The sequence below is a fragment of the Saccopteryx bilineata genome, chromosome 1, assembly GCF_036850765.1.
Source record: "Saccopteryx bilineata isolate mSacBil1 chromosome 1, mSacBil1_pri_phased_curated, whole genome shotgun sequence".
Lineage (NCBI taxonomy): Eukaryota > Metazoa > Chordata > Mammalia > Chiroptera > Emballonuridae > Saccopteryx > Saccopteryx bilineata.
In genome coordinates this window covers 290,622,851-290,638,867 of record NC_089490.1, presented here as the reverse complement: position 1 = coordinate 290,638,867, position 16,017 = coordinate 290,622,851, and positions in this window count along the sequence as shown.

Below are 16,017 nucleotides of genomic sequence, written 5' to 3'. Positions count from 1 at the left end.
TTATTATTTGAAATTGAGGAAAAAATGGATTCAGACTAATTCATTTGAGACACTTATGTATTTATTTATTTCAACTCCAGAATCTTTATTTTAAAAGCAGGTAACTGACAACTGATTATTTTTGACATATTTAGGCTGCAGTCAAAATTAACAACTCTTTCCTTGAAAGGCGCATCTCATTTAACTATCCCCTTGGCCCTGTCACCTTCTCTTCTCAAACTAAAGTCTGTCGTCTCATCTTTACATCACTACTATGTCAGAAATGCCATGCTCTCAGTCTCTCCTTTTTTATTTTTATTTTTATTAAACTCTATTCACTGGCCCTGGCCAATTAGCTCAGTGGCAGAGCATCAGCCTGGCATGTGGATGTCCCAGGTTTGATTCCAGGTTAGGGCACACAGGAGAAGTGACTATCGGCTTCTCAACCCCTCCTCTTCTCTCTCCCCCTTCTCTATTTTTCTCTCTCTCTTCCCCTCCTGAAGCTATGTCTTGATTGGTTCAAGCACTTGATTGGCCTAGGGCACTGAAGATGGCTCCAAGCCTCCACCTCAGGCACTAAAAATAGTTTGGTTGTGAACTTGGCTACAGATACACAGAGATTCTGCCCCATGTGGGGTTTTCTGGGTAGATCTCAATCGGAGTGAATACAGGAGTCTGTCTCTCTAACTCCTTTCCTCTAACTTGGAAGAGGAAAAATGAAACTATTTACAGCTTACTGTATTTCAATCAGGATTTTTTTCTCCATCACTTCACTAATACTCTTCTTGATAGGGTCTCCCATGACTCCCTCTAGCTACATTTGGAGAATATATTTTAGTTCTTATTTCACTAAACCCACAGAAGATTTGAACCATTAATCATTTTATCCTGTAAATAATATTACTTGAATGGTATCCACATTTGATGCTCTACTTGTTTATCTCTTATTCATTTGTCTTCCTCTATTTCAATCTTCATTGTGCCCTCTCTTCTTTCTTACAGTGTTCTGTGGAAAGCCAAGAGGTTTCTGTGATGGGCCCAGTTTTCTCTGTAAGTGTTTCTATCTAACTACATGACTTCAATATCTTTTTTCTACTTTCCTCCATTATAGTCCAATGCCAACAACTTGGTTCAAACCACTTTCCTTATTTGCCTGGTATAATGCTTCATTTTATGTGTCAATTTGAGAGTTTCCAGACATTTGGTCAAACATTCTACGTGCGAATGTGAGGGTGCTCCTAAGTAAAATTAACATTTAAATCAGTAGACTAAGTAAAGAAATTGCCTTTGGTGTGGATGGGCCTTATTCAACAGCAAATGGATGAGTAAGAGGAAACTCTTCCTGACTGACTGCATGAGATTAGATTACGGTTTTCCTGCCTTTGGATCCAGTCTGAAATCTGTTCCTGGATCTTGACCCTGATGGCTTTCAGACTGAAACTTATACCATCGACATTTCTGGTGCTCAGGCTCCCAACTTGCCAACACAGGCCTTAGGTCATCTCAGACTTCATAATTGTGTGAGCTAATCCTTTACATTAAATCAATCCCTTTCTCTTTCCCTTTCTCTCTCTCTCTCTTTCACATACCCCTAAAGAATTAACTTTTTAGATTTGTTAGAGTTTAATTTTAATATATAAGATTTTAATATTATACCTTTACCTTGAAATAGAACAAAAATATATAATTCATTTATTTGTATGTACTATATTTCAAGTATTATTTAGTTGGGTTAGTTGCTTTGTTGTTTTTTTACCCAGTTAGCATTTTATTTTAATTTTTTTGCCCAGTTAACATTTTTAAAAAAAAATTTGTTTATGAAAGTGAGTTAAGTGAGACTTTAAAGATGATTTATTATTTCTACACTGCAAAATTACTTGTTTGATATTATCAGTAATTGTATCTTACCAAATACAGTGGAATAGCAGTTGTATTCTAAATATCTGCCCATCAAACACCAACATAATAAAAATAAAAGAGTATATATGTTTTGTGTTAAGAAACTAAAACATTTGAGTTCTAACAACTTAAATGATGTAAGAAAACTCTCCTCTTTTTCTTCTTCTTTTTCCCTCACCAATGAAATGTTTTTATTTAGAATAAATGATTCAAAGGATTCTTACTAACTTAAGTTTTATGATTGCTGTCATATATATATGTATATATATTTCATATATATGTATATATATATTTCATATATATATTTATAATATGATTCACTGGTAGCAATCAGAATTAATACTTTTGGGCAAAAAGAACTTTCAGAAAAACAATATCCAACCTGAGGCATCTATGACCAATGCATTTACACTAAGAACTTACATGATTTTTTAAATTGAGTTATAAAGAATAACTATATATATGTGAATATCAGTTCATTTTGAAAGCCAATTATTTTTCTATAATTATCTAACATATACTACTCAAAAATGTTAGGTCTCCAAATGTTTAGAACTAAGACATTTTTATAATTTATCCAAGTTAGACATAGTCAAAAATTTTTATTTCTCATATATATTTTCTTCCAAGAAAATGCAAATAGAATTAATGTTTAAATAATGTAATTAGTTTCAGTTTACTGAAGCACATTATTTTATCACAACTAGCAGAAACTACAAGATCATAGATACATATATAGTCAACATTTTAAAATTGTATTAATTTTGTGGAACTCTATTAATAAACTACTTATTTAAGATGCAAACACTGTCCTTTATTTGCATCCTTTTTCGTTCTCTTAATTGAAAAAATAAAAGTATTAGAAAGAAAATTCCATTTCTAATGTAAACAATATTTTAGTTAGAATATCCAGTGACTTTTCTTCATAGATAATTGCAGTGTTTGAAATTTCTGTCTTCTTCATTTTCACTCTACTGAAGATCTATTGATCTTCAACTGAAAAGGAAATACTGAACACAGTACTTTTGAAGCTTGATGGCTTCTCTTTTAGAAATAATATATAGATTAGAAAGAACTATCGCATATGTCATCATTATTTACATTTTTAATTATACTAGAAAAGAAGTACATGAGTAAAAAGGGATTTTTATGTGAAATTCAAACACATTTATGCACATAAATAAAGTTATATTGAGTCTAAGAGTTTAAATATATAACCAAAAGGTGTTTTAAGATTCTTAGGAATTACACAATCAATTGTTCGATTTGTTATCCTCTTTCAGTATTTTTGGTTTTATAAGGGAAATACAGTTCAAATCAGAATTAATATAAATGGTAAACACGCTCATCTATTCATTCAATGAGCACAGTTATTAAGTACATACTTTCATCTTTTATTTCACATTGGGTTGAAAGGAGAAAAGCTAATTTAAAATATTTCTATGAAAATATTACAACTTTTAAAGTTAAATTTATCAATATAGACATAATGAATAAACAACTACACCTGGATCAGTTTTACCTGTAAGAAATTCAGAAACTAGTTGAAAGACTTGCATACCAGGTTAACTGAAACAATTATATATCCACATCAAAACAGGTAGGAAATGTTGATACATAATCTTACCATAAACCGCTCTCTCAGACAGTGCTAAACAAATAGGAGGGAGCACCCAACTTCCAGCCTTTCTCTGAGAAGAAAAGGTTTTCAACCACGCATAGTGCCTTAACTTTTTTGAGTGCTACCCAAGGTACTGAGTCCTACCTCCCAGGACTCTGAAATCTAGCAGTCCAGCAGCATTCACTAGTTCCCTGTGACTATTGTGAACAAAGAGGTGGTTTTAAATGGGCACACTAGCACTTCCTGTGGCTTCTCACTTTGGTCACTGCAGAGGGACAAGGCTACAGCCCAGTTCCTAGCTTCTTCCTAGAAGGGTTAAAGTGCACATCTATTGACTCTACTGCTCTGGCTGATGCTCAAGGGACTGGCTTCCAATTCACCATCACTGGGAACTGATGGACAGGCAATCACTACTCCTCTGGAAATTTGAACAGGCAGGAGGACATATCCCAAGGTTCACTCCAACAATAAAACTAAGACTTCAGCTTTTTCCTAGATGGAGTTGTTCTACACTTCAAGCTCCCCAACTTTTCTGGATGCTACCCAAAAAACTGGTTTCTACCATGCCTGTCTCTGAGAGCTGATGGGGTTTAGAATTTAGCAGACTCCCGGGGGTGACAGAGAGCAAGGCAGCAGTCTGGAAGATCATGTGGTCTGAACAAGGGCACAGGCATTTGCCACAGTTTCTTTCCCCAGATCAGTGCAGAGTGAGCAGATGATAAACTCCACCTTCCAGCTTCCCCTTGAGGAGACAAGGAATTGGACCGTATATCTAGCAACTGAATTTTTCTAGCAGGCTGTTGATGATTGGCTTGCTATCTCATCTCCTTTAGCAGCTGATAAAACTTGGAATACTCCAGTTATCTGAGGCAGCCATTAACAGCAAAAACAGTGATTTGAATGAACACAAAGGTTTGAGATGCGCTTGGAATCTCAGGCCAGTCTGATTGGTGAGGATCACCTCTTATACCAGGACAGTCTGTGCAGACTGGGAGAAATGGTTGCTTTCCCTAATGCACAGAACCAACACAACAACAGAAATAGAAGAAAATTCTAAAAGTTGTATGCAACCACAAAAGACTCCAAATACGCAAGACTTCTTGAGAAATAAGAATAAATGTAGGGGGGATAAAATTTCATGATTTCAAAATATATTATAAGGACACAGAAATAAAAACAATATGCTGCTGACATAAAAACAAATAGACCACTAGAGCAGAGTTTAGAGGCTAGGAAGAGCTGGTAAGAATGTAGACAAAAGGAAATCCTTGTACACTGTCGTTGGGAATGTAAATTGATATAGTGATTATGGAAAACAGTAAAGAAGATACTCAATAAAATTAAAAATAGAATATTATATGATCCAGCAATCCCACTTGTGGGTGTAGGATGAAAGAAATGAAATCAGTGTATTGAAGAGATAGCTACACTCTCATATTTCTGGAGATCTAATGTACAATATGGTGACTGCAATGAACAGTACTGCATTGTACAATACTGCATTGTATACTTGAAATTTAATAGTAGAATATATCTTATAAGCTTTCTAACCACAAAAAATATCAAAATATGACAACTATGTGAGGTGATAGGTATGTTAATTTACTTAATTTTAGTGATTATTTCAAATCTGTATATATATTAAAACATCAAGTTGTACATCTTCAATATATATAATTCTTGTGTATCAATTATAGTTAATATAAGCTGAAAAAATATTTATATGAAGAATATAAGTGAAATTCCACTATAACATTCTCCAGTATATTGCCGGTTATTAGTGAGAACAATCACAAGTGAAGTACAATAGTTTATTATCTCCATTGTCCATTAAAAACTTATTGCTCAAGATAGAATTTCATTTATGTAACAAACATGTTTTAACATTATTTTCTGGTTTATGTCTTTATGTAGGTGTATTGCTAAAAAGAAAGTTAAATAACTGTCATTGAATCACAGCAGTAATATTTTCCCCCTTCTATATTTAATCTATGTTCTGCTATAGTCTTTACCAAATATTAATAGTACTCTAAAATAGATTATGATGATGTATATATTTTCAGAAACTGGCTTAGTTAAAAATACCCATGATAAACTAAGCCTTGCAGAGAAATTGAGTCAATTTACTCTTAGTAAACCGAAGACCGCCATAGCTTTCCACAAGAACTGGAAGCTTAAAAACATTTAGTTGACTGACCAGGCAGTGGCACAGTGGATAGAGTGTCGGACTGGGATGCAGAGGACCCAGGTTCGAGACCCCAAGGTCACCAGCTTGAGCATGGATTCATCTGGTTTGAGCAAAAAAAGCTTACAAGCTTGGACCCAAGGTCGCTGGCTTGAGCAAGGGGTTAGTTGGTCTGCTGAAGGCCCATGGTCAAGGCACATATGAGAAAGCAATCAATGAACAACTAAGGTGTTGCAACGAAAAACTGATGATTGATGCTTCTCATCTGTCTTTGTTCCTGTCTGTCTGTCCCTATCTATCCTTCTCTCTGACTCTCTCTCTGGCTCTGTAAAAAAACAAAACAAGAAAAGAAAAAACAAAACAAAATTTAATTAACAGTTACAGGGTTGTTTTTCTGTTGACTCATATTAGGGTTACAGGTTACAAAAATGAAACTTATTTTAAATAATATCTATTACTATGCCCAATATTTCTTCTCTAAGCAAATTACTTAGCTATGACAATACTAAAAATGTTACCTTCTAGGTGAGCCTAAAATAATAGCATAATTTAATATTTTAAATAGCATACATTGACAATATATTTCACTACAATGATTTGTCTTTTGAGTAATTTTTATTCACCGTGATGTCAATGTACTTTAAAATTCAACAAATTTTTATATAAATATATTTAAAATTGCTTCACACTTCAGTGAAATTCACTCAGCTTTAGGCTAAATATAGAAACTTAACGGTCTACCACATTCACTTCAAAGCTGGTTAAGGGGGAAGTAGAAAAAGTAATCCATTCAGTCAAACTCTCCAGGGGAATATAACATGCATGGAACACTATGTCCCTTCTGGCACACTTCTATTATTATTTTATTTACTTTTTTACTGAAACTTTTTTATCAGCCATCCTAGAAAAGAATAATGTACTTTTAACTCAGTTGAGCCTTATGTGTACATTTATTACATTTAGGACCGAACTACAAAGGGATTTAAGTTTTACGACTACAGAGGGATTTAAGTTTTACGAACTAACCTTGCAGTATTAGATTTTTTTATCTTTTCTATTTTAAATTCTTAATATCATATGAGTCTACGTTTTATGCTATGGCTTAATATAAATGATAGTTCAAGGTATATACAAGGGTAGGCAAAAGTAGTTTTAAAGCTGTATGGAAAAAGGCATGTAGGTTATGGTTATTACAATAACTACATGAAGTCTGTTTCGTGTACTAACAACTGTAAACCTATTTTTGCTGTATAATCAAGTGGTTGTAAAATGGATGCTAGAGTCATTTGAGGGTCATTTCAACTAAAATAATTTCCATTTTAAGAGGAAAAACACCTAAGGCTATGCAGGTAAAATTTCACTTTTTTCTACAGCTGGAAAAGTACTTTCTTTAAAGGGTATTATTTCTCATATTCTGAATACTGTGATTCTGGCCCTTCAGATTATCTAAATCACCATATTTCCCCATGTATAAGACGCTCCCATGTATAAGATGCAACTTGATTTTGGGGCCTGAAATTTGAAAAAAAAAAGTATTACATAAAGTTATTGAACTCAAGTTTTATTCGTCATAAAATTCATACAACTCCTCATCACTGTCAAAACTCCCATCCGTTAGCTTGTCCTCATCTGTGTCTGATGACGAATCACTGTCTTCAACAATGAGTGCAAAAACAAGCATAAAAAAAGCAGGAAATGCAGGAAAAAAATAATCTACAACCACTGTATAGGACGCATCCAGTTTTTAGACCTCAAATTTTTTGAAAACGGGTGTGTTTTATACATGGGGAAACATAGTAATTTAGATAATCTGCGGGCAACTTCCATGAACCTCATCTGTTTATCTAAATCAGCTCTCATTTTTTAAATGAAGATGACTCCAAAGTCTGAAGTATGATAATCTGGGTTCCAATCTTGAGTCTTCACTTACTAAGGGTGCCGGATTGGCAAATTATTTTACCTTCCTCTGCCTTACTTTTTCTCATCTGTTAAATGTGTATAACAGTGGTTGCAGTTCACAGAAGTATTTAAGGATTAATGAGACACCACCTGACAGTTCTTATTGCCTGGCCTAGACTGCACAGCCAGCCAAAGGATATTGGCTGCTATTATTCCAGTTTCTTTTCAATATTAGGTTATGCATTTCTGGATATCTTCATTTAAGTTGCGTTACCAGCAATGCACACTTAAAAGGTCAACATTACAAAAATAAAACAAAACACATTTCTTGTTACAATCTGTCTCTGTAATGCCACAACACCCAAGTTTGAAACATGAAATTATCTTTGTCTTCTCTGTTTCTACATATATATATATATATTATATATACATATATATTATATATATTATTATATGCTCTGAATTGTTGTTCCACAGAATCTCTTTCAAAGGTTCTTGTGCAATACTAACTGCCTTCATTTCTTGTCTATACTACCGCCTCTGAGCCTTCAAGTCTCCTAACTCTCATTCTGCCTCCAGTTATTTCTACTCCACTAGAAGGTTTTTGCAGTTAGATTGACCTTCTTGAAGGATATTTCTTACACATTCTGTGTCTGGTCAGAACCTTCCAATGGCACTCCAAAACAAAACGAAGTCCCAGTTTTCTATCATTCAATATCAATCTACTTCAGATATCAGTACTATAGATGAATTCTTTACTCAAATCATTATGAATTGTTACTATTTCCCACCAAGACTCTATCTTTTCCAAACTTATACCATTTCTTACAATTTTTCCAGTTCCCCTTGAAAGTAGTAGGAAATGGGTTATTTTTATAGAATGAATGCAATTGTTGTGATATAATTCAAAATAAGGGTTGAGAGTCAAATAAAACAGAATTCCGAGAAAGAAAATGTCATTAGTTTGTGCTAGCTCTCTTAGGGCTACTGTAGTAAATATCACAAACCAGGTGGCTTAAAAGAACATAAATTTATTTTCCCCTAGTTCTAGAGTCTGGACATATAAACTCAAGGTGCTGAAGGGAATGATTTCCCCAGGAGGACTTAATAGGAGAGGCTGTTCCATGCTTCTGTCTTTGCCTCTAGTTGTTACCAGCCTTGGTTGGTTTTCCTTGGATTCCAGATACATTACATTGGTTTAGGCATTTATTGTTGTCACATGGACATCTCTGCGGGTCTTGCATCTTTACATGGCATTCTTCTGTATTGTCTTTTCCTTTTCTTATTAATTACACCACTCATATTGGGTTGAGGGCCCACTGTACTCATTTGACACCATCTTAATTTTACTACTTATGTCTGCAAAGGACCTATATGTAAACAAGGTCACATTCTGAGGTATTTAGGGTTGGGATTTCAACATACCCTTTTAGGGGATACAATTCAACCCGTAACAAAAAAGGGAGTAAAAAATTATGGACGCTGAATGTAGAACCTCCACAGAGCTAGTTCCTCTTTTTCTCATTTATAATGGAAAAATAATGGTAGTTGGCACCTCTAGGCTTTTTTGAGAATATTTATTAATACTAGTAAACAATTTAAAACAGTGTATGGCATGTCATAATCAATGTGTGTATTATTTTTTATTATTGTGGGCAGGTAGAAGGTAGTAAATAACCTAATGTGCTCAGTGAGGGAATGTGTTGGGGACCGAATAAATAACCAAGGTATTTTTGCAATCTGGACAGAGGTGCTGGGCCCAAACCCCACCTCATTTGCCTAGTTAACAAAGACCTACACCTGATTCTCATTTGTCTCACCCATGTTCTCAGTAGGAGGCTGGAAGCTAGTTTCTTATTAGTGTAAAGTAGATTTGGATGGTATGGTAGGGGTTGTCTTTGAGTTGCCTTGGAAACTTAATTGAATTGCTGATGGACCACATTTTTTCTCTGAATAACAGTGGATGTGTTTTTGGGAGCAGGGACGTTATGGCTAAGGAACAGTAGAGACTGTTTGCTGTGGTGTCTTTCAGACGCCGTGTGCAGGCGCGTGTGTGTGTGTGTGTGTTTAAGTCCCTGTCTATCATTTATTTCAATTCCATACCTTTTCCCATTCGAAGATCCTGTAATAGACTCGTCGTGGCTGGACCACAACAGCAATGGAGGGTTAGACTTCTTTTATTATCTCTATTAGCACTTACGCTGCTTGATGTTTTTCTACTTCTAAGACTTCTTGATTTTTTTCTGGTTTTCACCTTTCTATAGCTGTGAGAACTTTAATGGAGCATCTTTATTAGAGGTGTGTATTAGGTGTTGTCTAATATGCCTGAGGCAAATGAAATCAGAAAGGAGAAACTGATTGCTTTACCCGTAAAGATGGAATGCCCCAAGAATGAACACTGGTTCCTCAGCTGTTCTCTCTTTTACAGTCGTGACCTAAAGATTAACTTTCAGAACCAAATCTTTGTAGCAATCTATGTCATGATGAATTGCATCAAAAAAAATCTGAACAGATACATGCAATTAATTAGCTACATGACAGCTACACAGAATTTTCTAATAGCTTATTAAAACTGTTAAAACATAAAAGAATCAAACTTACGTTATTTGAAAAAAATATTTTTAAAACCAATTTTACAACAAAACAATTACAGAGAAAACATTATTTTCATATTTTGCAGCTTCTTGTTGCCCAGTACTCATCCTGTGATCTCTAATACCTGACCTTTGAGATATTTTATTTGAAATCTATAATTGTATGCTTTTTTATTATATAATTTATATTTTTGCCAAATTCTGTGTATACTTTTAAAACATTAAAATAATAAAAGAATATTCTTAACATAAATAGAATAATAATTTGTTTTGGTGATTCTTCATAAATAAAGCAAGTTCAGAATGAAAATTTATTAGCAAATTAATTTCCATAAATATTTAAGAAATTGTAAACATTCTCTTAACATAGTTATTTCTATCACATATTTAATCTTATAATATAGGGAGGTTGTAAGGGGGAAAGGCATATGAGGTGGGAATTTAAAATTAATCAGCAATACATAGAATATTATACAATTCTTCATGACCAGGTCCAAATAGCTAACGTGTCCATATAAACAGATAGGATAAGTAAATTCTGGTCATTTATAACCTAAAAACATCTTTAAAATTACCTATAATATGCCCCTTCTTATTATAAAGTAAATGTTAGTTTTTACAATGCATTTAAATTTCCATGTTTTATTTTATAATTGATATTATAGAAGAATATTTTTAATTTACATATAAAGTTCACTTTTTTCTATGACTTCCTTATTTATATTGCATTAGCATATACAGCATTGCTTTGAATAACGTATATTTTTATTTATACAGTCATCTCAGGTATAAAATTTTTTAACATTTTCTATAGAATTTGTATATTAGCTTTTTTAATGATTCAAAAGTTGTCGGTGAAACTTACTTCCATACAAGTGTTTATTAAATATCAAATGCAATTAATGGATTTGTATGCATTACATTAGTATAAAATTATATATACAAGCTTGTGGACACTGGTTCAGAAAAGTAAAATCTGAAGTGGATAACTAGATACTTTTTAAAGAAAAGATGTTTTTTTGTTTTTGTTGTTTAAGGGACAGAGAGAGAGTCAGAGAGAGGGATAGACAGGGACAGACAGACAGGAACGAAGAGAGATGAGAAGCATCAATCATCAGTTTTTCGTTACGAGACCTTAGTTGTTTATTGATTGCTTTCTCATATATGCCTTGACCGCAGGCCTTCAGTAGACCAAGTAACCCTTTACTCGAGCCAGTGACCTTGGGTCCAAGCTGGTGAGCTTTTGCTCAAATCAGATGAGCCCGCGCTCAAGCTGGCAACCTCGGGGTCTCAAACCTGGGTCCTTCCGCATCACAGTCTGATATTCTATCCACTGCGCCACTGCCTGGTCAATAACCAGATATCTTTTGTTGAAAAATTTTAATTGATATTTTGTAGTGAGCTCCAAATAAGTTCTGAGGGTGTATGAAGTTGAAATAGACTCCACTCTCTTAGAATATATACTCTAGAACAGTGGTCCTCAACCTTTTTTGGGCCACGGACTGGTTTAATGTAAGAAAATATTTTCATGGACCGGCCTTTAGGGTGGAACGGATAAATGTATCATGTGATTGAGACAAGCGTCAAGTGTGAGTCTTAGATGTAACAGAGGGAATCTGGTCATTTTTTAAAAATAAAACATCATTCAGACTTAAATATAAATAAAATGGAAATAATGTAAGTTATTTATTCTTTCTCTGCGGACCAGTACCAAACGGCCTATGGACCGGTACTGGTCCTTGGCCCGGGGGTTGGGAACCACTGCTCTAGAAAACAAGACTTGTGTATAAGTCATTATTTAACATAATATTAAATATAATGCTAATTAGGAAGAGAACAAAAGTTAATATGTGATTTTAGAAGATCTGCTTCCAGCTGGATAAATCAATATATGTTTGAACGGGGATCTTGCATCAACATAAAATGAATGAGTAGAACAATTCAAGTAGTGTATAGTGAACAGTTAAATTGGTTTGTAGTTTGAAGCAAAATAAAACAGATTTTTGTGGGAAGAAATATGATTAGTGGGAAGAAAGAAGATTGGAAAAGTCAGTTTCGGGACACATAATTCTGGGTTTCACATAAAAATTATTGTAGATTTCATTTAGTATATAATGAAGACTCTTCAAAAGATTTTATGCAAATGTATATAACATGATTGGGGTGCCTTTAGGAAAATAATCTGACTCCATTGTGCCATGTAAATTAGAACAGAAGATTGAAAGGTCTATCAAGTTTAATATAAACTTCAGGGAATGGCAATGTCTTTAAGGACAGTTGAAATGGAGTGTTGGCTATAGGATTGAAGAAAAAGGAAAGAGTACAGTAAGTATAAATGTGTTACTAAAAAACATAGAAAATAGTGACAAAAAATATTTGGGACAGTGATGACTCCATTTCCAATATGATGTATCAAATTACAATAAAAACACCCAGATTAACTCTATTTAGCAAGTTATTTTGAGATGCTGAATGATAATCAAATGGGCTAAAGCTTACACTTTTAGTTTTAATTTTCTCTTCATCGGTTGCTTTGTCCTAATTTGAAAAGTGAAGATTTTGACCATTTACATAAAAGTTCTCTGAGATACATACTAAAATGCAGATTTCAAAGCCATTCCTTAAACTATGAATCAAAATATGTATTTAAATTTACTAACCTTATAACCTAATTGCATCTCTTCATACTATGCTCTATCATTGAATTATAAATATTTAGGGCTTAAATACAATTCAGATAAACCTGCATTGAAAATAACAGTACATTATGAGAATGTAGGCATATTTTTGAACACTATTATTTAACCTTGATGCTTTGAGCATAGACTTCACTTTCACTGAGTCACACTAACCTACAGAGACTATAATAATAGTTAAATTAACTTTAAATCATATGCAATATGGTTGACTAATGGAAATGGAAACAGGAATAGCATTTTTATCTTAAATTATTTAATTATAGTCACTGCTATAAATGGTCACAGTTAATTTCAAAAGTAAAATAATATAGACAATAGCTTCTATTATTGTTTTACTACTTCCACTTCGGCATACATTTCATTTATATTTTTATAAACTTATCTTTGATTACATTAGAATCCCACTGAAGTCATAGTAAATTAACCTTTTATTTCTATCCTACTACATGGCATTAAATTAAGTATCTGTAATAAAAACAAACAAAGAAAAATTATTAAGTTAAGAAGCATTTTTTTCATAAGAAAAATACAGTCAAAAAAATCTAAAATAAATTATATTTCCTTTTGGTAAGTTCTCTAATAATTTACATGCAGCATTAGGTAAAGAATATAAAGAATGTAAGAACATTTGAAGAAATTTAATCACTTGAATTTGAGATCTAACATTTCTGTTTTTAAAAATAAAAAAAGCAAAACTTAAAAAGCAAATACTTTTTAAAAGGCAATCTAAAATTGCCTTATCAAAAATCAATATTAATTTTATTATGTAGATCTAGAATAAAAAGACCTGATTCATCTATGCAGATTAAAACCTATTGCCACATTAAATTCTTTAAGTAGTGAGGGTTTGATAGCATCAATGAAGGAGTTGACTGTGGACAAGGTCACTGGAGATCCAATAACGTTATTGGAAGGTATTCATATAGTTTAGTTCAATTCGTAGAAAACAAAGACTAAAGACCCAGTTTAATAAGAAAATCAGAGGATCAAGATTTGTTTGTTTTAGAAATTATGCATAAACAGTAACAAGTAGGGATTGAAGAGTAACTTGTAAAATAAAATTTTAAAGAGAAAATTAGTAATACCAGAATGAATGGTATGAGAATCAGAAAAACAATGAGGCTGGAAAAATGTTTGCCATAATGGGATACAAACTATTATATTTTTCTAAAAATGGTTATTTATATACCAATATAGATCTAGTTAAAGACAGTTGTCTCATGGAAATGTCAATCTTAAGAATATAAGTGAATAGTATCTATTTTACAGTATACAAAAATTATTTATTAGTCATTAAAATATTCTAATTAAATGTTTTAAACAACTATCACTTTTACTGGAAATTTTTTAACTTTTTTATATTTATTGGTTTAGAGAGAGAGGAAGACAGAAAGAGAGAGAAGAACATTGATCTTTGTTATTCCACTTATTTATGCCTTCTTTAGATGATTCTTGAATGTTACCTGACCGAGGATGAAACCCACAACCTTGGTATTTAAAGCTGATGCTCTAACCAACTGAGCTACCCAGCCAGGACTTACTGATAAATTTGAAGTGTTCCCTGATGAAATTTTACTTTTTTGTGATTTAATGCCTATCAGGCTACAGAAATAGATGTCAAATCATAAAATATGCAACATTAATAATATCAGAGTGTTAGAAGAATATGTATTAATGTTAAGGTTGATGATAAAGAATGTAAATATATAAAACACATAAACTCAGATGACAGTGTGTTTATAGCCAGAGGAAAAGGGAGGTGAAAAGTTGGTAAAGGTGAGCAAAGGGCCGGGGGGGGGGGGGGATGAACAAAAAGAGACTTTGCTTTGGGCTATGGATGCACAATACAGTGTGCAGACATTGTTTTGTTGAGTTATTTACTTGAATCTAGAGTCATCCCAATAAATTCAATTATATAAAAGTAAAAGAAAAATATACCTGACAGTACCTTGAAAATTGCCAAACATTAATCCAAAGGACAGGCCATGTGGTAAAAGAGAAACTCCCTGCTGACTCTGGTCATCTCTACCAGCAGCAGAGTATTTTCTCTGCTTCCAGTATATAGCCTTCTTTCTCAAACAGGTGGTCACTTCAGTGGTAAATTTTTTGTGTGTAAGTTAAAGGCTACTGAAAGAAGTGAATGTCATAGAAACTTTAGAAAAGAAAAAAAGAAAAAAGAAAACCCTTGTGTATATAGTCAAATCATCTTCAACAAGGGAACCAGAACCACTCAATGGAAAAAGAACAGTCTCTTCAACAACTGGTGTTAGAAAAACTGGATAGCCACATGCAAAAGTATGAATTTGGACTCTTATCTTACACCATATACAAAAAGTTAACTCAAAATGGATTAAAGAGCTAAACATAAGACCTAAAAGTATAAAACTCCTGGAAGAAACAGAAATGTCATGAGATTTCATGGTCTTGGAGATAATTTCTTGGATAAAATACCAAAAGCTCAGGTAAGAAGGTGAAACAGTTAAGAATGGTTGCATTAAACTTAAAAACTTGAGTGCATCATAGTACACAATCAAAAGAGCAAAAATGCAACATGTGGAATGAGAAAAATATTTTCACATATATCTAATAAAGATTGATACCAAGAAAAAAGAACAACCACAACTCAACATAAAAAACTCAAATAACCCAATTTAAAAACAGGCTAAAAACTTGAATAGACATGTCTTTAGAAATGATATACAAATGGCCAACAAGTATATAAAAAGATATACTTTAAAAATCATCAGGAAAATGCTAACCAAATTTTCAAGGCACCCATTAAGATGGCTACTATAAAAATAGGAAATAAGAAGAGTTGGTGAGGATGTAGAGACATTGGAACCCTGCCTGCTGTTCGAAGAATAATAAAATGATTCACCTACAATAGAAAAATAAAAATAAATGTAATACAACAATCCCATTTCTAGGTATATATTCAAAACAATAGAAATCAGAAGTTCTAAGATATATTTCCACTCCTATGTTCATAGTACCACTATTCACAATAGACAAAAGTGATAGATATATAAATTTACCAGAAATTCCAAATGCCCTTTGGTTGTTCTACCTGACTGCCTGACCTCACCCTATCGTGTCTTCTCTGCTAAGGCTCAACTTCACTCTTAGTCCTTCGTCTATCTG